This window comes from Aegilops tauschii, chromosome 1 (genome assembly GCF_002575655.3).
Source record: "Aegilops tauschii subsp. strangulata cultivar AL8/78 chromosome 1, Aet v6.0, whole genome shotgun sequence".
In the NCBI taxonomy this organism is placed as follows: Eukaryota; Viridiplantae; Streptophyta; class Magnoliopsida; order Poales; family Poaceae; genus Aegilops; species Aegilops tauschii.
In genome coordinates, this window is record NC_053035.3 from 127,459,871 (window position 1) to 127,466,488 (window position 6,618).

The following is a 6,618-nucleotide window of genomic DNA, read 5'->3' on the forward strand; positions in this document are numbered from 1 at the left end:
CATGCAATATGATATAAACCCCATCTTTTTATCCTCGATGGCAACAATACAATACGTGTCGTTTCCCCTACTGTCACTGGGATCGAGCACCGCAAGGTTGAACCCAAAGCTAAGCACTTCTCCCATTGCAAGAAAGATCAATCTAGTAGGCCAAACCAAACTAATAATTCGAAGAGACTTGCAAAGATAACCAATCATACATAAAAGAATTCAGAGGAGATTCAAATATTGTTCGTAGATAATCTTGATCATAAACCCACAATTCATCGGATCTCGACAAACACACCGCAAAAAGAAGAGTTACATCGAATAGATCTCCAAGAGAATCGAGGAGAACTTTGTATTGAGATCCAAAGAGAGAGAAGAAGCCATCTAGCTAATAACTATGGACCCGAAGGTCTGAGGTAAACTACTCACACATCATCGGAGAGGCTATGGTGTTGATGTAGAAGCCCTCTGTGATCAATGCCCCCTCCGGCGGAGCGTCGGAAAAGGCCCCAAGATGGGATCTCACGGGTACAGAAGGTTGCGACAGTGGAAGTAGGGTTTTGGCTCTGTATATGATGTTTCCAGGGTGTATGAGTATATATAGGCGAAGGAGGTCGTCAGGAGAGCTACGAGGGGCCCACGAGGGTGGAGGGCGTGCCCAGGGGGGTAGATGTGCCCCTGCCTCGTGGCCTCCTTGTTGATTGCTTGACGTCCACTCCAAGTCCTCTGGATCATGTTTGTTCCAAAAATCACGTTCCCGAAGGTTTCATTCCGTTTGGACTCTGTTTGATATCCTTTTCCTTCGAAACACTGAAATAGGCCAAAAAACAGCAATTTGGGTTGGGCCTCCGGTTAATAGGTTAGTCCCAAAAATAATATAAAAGTGTATAATAAAGCCCATTAAACGTCCAAAACAGAATATATAATAGCATGGAACAATCAAAAATTATAGATACGTTGGAGACGTATCAAGCATCCCCAAGCTTAATTCATGCTCGTCCTCGAGTAGGTAAATGATAAAAACAGAATTTTTGATGTGGAATGCTACTTGGCATAATTTTCAATGTAATTTTCTTAATTGTGGCATGAATGTTCAGATCCGAAGGATTCAAGATAAAAGTTTAATATTGACATAAAAATAATAATACTTCAAGCATACTAACAAAGCAATCATGTCTTCTGAAAATAACATGGCCAAAGAAAGTCATCCCTACAAAATCATATAGTCTGGCTATGCTCTATCTTCAGCACAGAAAGTATTTAATCATGCACAACCCCGATGACAAGCCAAGCAATTGTTTCATACTTTTGATGTTCTCAAACTTTTTCAATCTTCACGCAATACATGAGCGTGAGCGATGGACATAGCACTATATGTGGAATAGAATGGTGGTTGTGGAGAAGACAAAAAGGAAGAAGGTAGTCTCACATCAACTAGGCGTGAGTGAGTAGGGATTGCCATGCAATGGATGCACTAGAGCTATAAGTGTATGAAAGCTCAACAAAAGAAACCAAGTGAGTGTGCATCCAACTCGCTTGCTCACGAAGACCTAGGGCATTTTGAGGAAGCCCATCATTGGAATATACAAGCCAAGTTCTATAATGTAAAATTCCCACTAGTATATGAAGGTGACAACATAGGAGACTCTCTATCATGAAGATCATGGTGCTACTTTGAAGCACAAGTGTGGTAAAAGGATAGTAACATTGTCCCTTCTCTCTTTTTCTCTCATTTTTTTTATTTGGGCCTTTTCCCCTTTTTATGGCCTCTTTTTTTTTCTTTTTATATTTTTCGTCCGGAGTCTCATCCCGACTTGTGGGGGAATCATAGTCTCCATCATCCTTTCCTCACTGGGATAATGCTCTAATAATGATGATCATCACACTTTTATTTACTTACAACTCAAGAATTACAACTCAATACTTAGAACAAAAATATGACTCTATGTGAATGCCTCCGGCGGAGTACCGGGATATGCAATGAATCAAGAGTGACATGTACGAAAATTATGAACGGTGGCTTTGCCACAAATACGATGTCAACTACATGATCATGCAAAGCAATATGACAATGATGGAACGTGTCATAGTAAACGGAACGGTGGTAAGTTGCATGGCAATATATCTCGGAATGGCTATGGAAATGCCATAATAGGTAGGTATGGTGGCTGTTTTGAGGAAGGTAATGGTGGGTGTATGGTGCCGGCGAAAGTTGCGCGATACTAGAGAGGCTAGCAATGGTGGAAGGGTGAGAGTGCGTATAATCCATGGACTCAACATTAGTCATAAAGAACTCACATACTTATTGCAAAAATCTATTAGTTATCAAAACAAAGTACTACGCGCATGCTCCTAGGGGGATAGATTGGTAGGAAAAGACCATCGCTCGTCCCCGACCACCACTCATAAGGAAGACAATAAATAAATAAATCATGTTCCGACTTCATCACATATCGGTTCACCATACGTGCATGCTACGGGAATCACAAACTTTAACACAAGTATTTCTCAAATTCACAACTACTCAACTAGCATGACTCTAATATCACCATCTTCATATCTCAAAACAATTATCAAGTATCAAACTTCTTTTAGTATTCAACGCACTTATAAGAAAGTTTTTACTAATCTTGGATGTCTATCATATTAGGACTAATTTCACAATTTAAGAAAATTACCATGCTGTTTTGTAAGACTCTCAAAATAATATAAGTGAAGCATGAGAGAACAATAATTTCTATAACATAAAACCACCACCGTGATCTAAAAGATATAAGTGAAGCACTAGAGCAAAAACTATATAGCTCAAAAGATATAAGTGAAGCACATAGAGTATTCTAATAAATTCCGAATCATGTGTGTCTCTCTCAAATGTGTATTCAGCGAGGATGATTGTAGTAAACTAAAAGCAAAGACTCAAATCACAAGACGCTCCAAGCAAAACACATATCATGTGGTGAATAAAAATATAGCTCCAAGTAAAGTTACCGATGGACGAAGACGAAAGAGGGGATGCCTTGGGCATCCCCAAGCTTTGGCTTTTTGGTGTCCTTGGATTTACCTTGGGGTGCCTTGGGCATCCCCAAGCTTAGGCTCTTGCCACTCCTTGTTCCATAATCCATCAAATCTTTACCCAAAACTTGAAAACTTCACAACACAAAACTCAACAGAAAATCTCATGAGCTCCGTTAGCGAAGGAAAACAAAACACCACTTCAAGGTACTGTAATGAACTCATTATTTATTTATATTGGTGTTAAACCTACTGCATTCCAACTTCTCTGTGGTTTATAATCTATTTTACTAACCATAGACTCATCAAAATAAGCAAACAACACACGAAAAACAGAATCTGACAAAAACAGAACAGTCTGTAATAATCTGTAACTAACGCAAACTTATGGAACTCAAAAAATTCTACCAAAATTGTACGACGTAAATAATTTTTTTATTGATCTTCTGCAATTGGAATCTGTATTTTATCACGTTCTGGTGATTTTAAACAATTGTTTTCATGAACAGAAAGTTTCTGGAATTTTCAGCAAGATCAAATAACTATCATCCAAGAAGATCCTATAGGTTTTACTTGGCACAAACACTAATTAAAACACAAAAAAATCTAACCAGAGGCTAGATCAAAGATTTATTCCTAAACAGGAGCAAAAATAAAAAAAAACTACAATAAAATTGGGTTGCCTCCCAACAAGCGCTATCGTTTAACGCCCCTAGCTAGGCATAAAAGCAAGGATAGATCTAGGTATTGCCATCTTTGGTTGGCAATTATTCAATAAGACACCTATCACCCCTAGGAGTTTCTTCATTTTTATTAATAATCAAACTTCTAGGCACGAAATCAAAAAAATCATTTGTAGCAAAAGGTTCTTTAAGGATAGCGAGAAAGTTGGGGTGAACACTTATGGATTTGAGGTCCGTATTTCCCTTACTAGAAGTTTCACCCTTATTTTTAGGAACATACATCAATTTGGCAATCTTAGCATTAGAAGGAGTGTTTTTCACGGAAGAAAAGGCAGATCCTAGGTTGGTAATAATATCTTCAATTTTATCAATTCTAGTGGAATCTTGATCTATCTTTTCATTAACCATAGGTTCCTTTTCTTTAAAAAAATTAAGAGCAACTCCTACCTTAGATCCGTATTGGGTAATTTGGTTATGGATCTTTCTATCCAATTTTTCAATCAACTCTACGGTGGCAACTTTATTTTCAATAATTTCAAGCCGTTGCATCACATGTTCCAAAGTTAAAATAGTTCCATTAACCAAAAGAGCTGGGGGGCCAAACAAATCTATCATAGCATTATAAGAATCAAAAGTATGGCTACCCAAGAAATTTCCTACAGTAATGGTATCAAGAATATATCTATTCCAAGGAGTGATGCCTACATAAAAATTGCAAAGAAGAACGGAAGTAGATTGCTTCCTAGTAGATCTATTTTGCGCATTGCAAATTCTGTACCAAGCATCTTTTAGATTTTCTCCCTCCCTTTGTTTAAAATTAAGAACTTCATTCTCGGGAGACAAAGGAGTAGATAAAGGACTAGCCATAACGAGGAGGCAAGCGAAAAAGAGGCGAACGGAAAAAGAGGGCGAATAAAACGGCAAGGGTGAAGTGGGGGAGAGGAAAACGAGAGGCAAATGGCAAATAATGTAATGCGAGGGATAAGAGTTTGTGATGGGTACTTGGTATGTCTTGACTTGTGCGTAGAATCCCCGGCAACGGCGCCAGAAATCCTTCTTGCTACCTCTTGAGCACTGCCTTGGTTTTCCCTTGAAGAGGAAAGGGTGATGCAGTAAAGTAGCGTAAGTATTTCCCTCAATTTTTGAGAACCAAGGTATCAATCCAGTAGGAGACCACGCTCGAGTCCCACGCACCTACACAACAAATAAGAACCTTGCAACCAACGCGATAAACGGGTTGTCAATCCCTTCACAACCACTTGCAAAAGTGAGATCTGTTAGACATGATAAGATAATATTTTTGGTATTTTTATGATAAAGACTAAAAGTAAAGAAAGCAAAATAAACGGCAAAAGAAATAGCTTGTTGACGGGAGATTAATATGATAGAAAATAGACCCGGGGCCATAGGTTTCACTAGTGGCTTCTCTCAAGATAGCATAAGTATTACGGTGGGTGAACGAATTACTGTCGAACAATTGATAGAATTGAGCATAGTTATGAGAATATCTCGGTATGATCATGTATATAGGCATCACGTCCGTGACAAGTAGACCGACTCCTCCCTGCATCTACTACTATTACTCCACACATCGACCGCTATCCAGCATGCATTTAGAGTATTAAGTTCATAAGAACAGAGTAATGCTTTAAGCAAGATGACATGATGTAGAGGGATAAACTCATGCAATATGATATAAACCCCATCTTTTTATCCTCGATGGCAACAATACAATACGTGTCGTTTCCCCTACTGTCACTGGGATCGAGCACCGCAAGGTTGAACCCAAAGCTAAGCACTTCTCCCATTGCAAGAAAGATCAATCTAGTAGGCCAAACCAAACTAATAATTCGAAGAGACTTGCAAAGATAACCAATCATACATAAAAGAATTCAGAGGAGATTCAAATATTGTTCGTAGATAATCTTGATCATAAACCCACAATTCATCGGATCTCGACAAACACACCGCAAAAAGAAGAGTTACATCGAATAGATCTCCAAGAGAATCGAGGAGAACTTTGTATTGAGATCCAAAGAGAGAGAAGAAGCCATCTAGCTAATAACTATGGACCCGAAGGTCTGAGGTAAACTACTCACACATCATCGGAGAGGCTATGGTGTTGATGTAGAAGCCCTCTGTGATCAATGCCCCCTCCGGCGGAGCGTCGGAAAAGGCCCCAAGATGGGATCTCACGGGTACAGAAGGTTGCGACGGTGGAAGTAGGGTTTTGGCTCTGTATATGATGTTTCCAGGGTGTATGAGTATATATAGGCGAAGGAGGTCGTCAGGAGAGCTACGAGGGGCCCACGAGGGTGGAGGGCGTGCCCAGGGGGTAGATGTGCCCCTGCCTCGTGGCCTCCTTGTTGATTGCTTGACGTCCACTCCAAGTCCTCTGGATCACGTTTGTTCCAAAAATCACGTTCCCGAAGGTTTCATTCCGTTTGGACTCTGTTTGATATCCTTTTCCTTCGAAACACTGAAATAGGCAAAAAAACAGCAATCTGGGTTGGGCCTCCGGTTAATAGGTTAGTCCCAAAAATAATATAAAAGTGTATAATAAAGCCCATTAAACGTCCAAAACAGAATATATAATAGCATGGAACAATAAAAAATTATAGATACGTTGGAGACGTATCACAGGGCCATCCAACAACAACAACAACAACAAGTACTAAATTAAGCAGACTATATATATCTCTGTTTATCTTGTCAATCTCATCGCAGACGGATAGTAATATGTATTCGACAGAGATTTTCTACATTATCGCCAACGGGTTCGTTTGTTGAACTGTGTGCCCTGACGAGCACACAATTCACAAAAAAATACCATATGGGTTGTCAATAATGATCGCACACAATTCTGATTACCGACCTGTTTGCCTGGTATCACACACATCTTGTTACGCCGAATCGTTTGTGTTCACCTCAATCA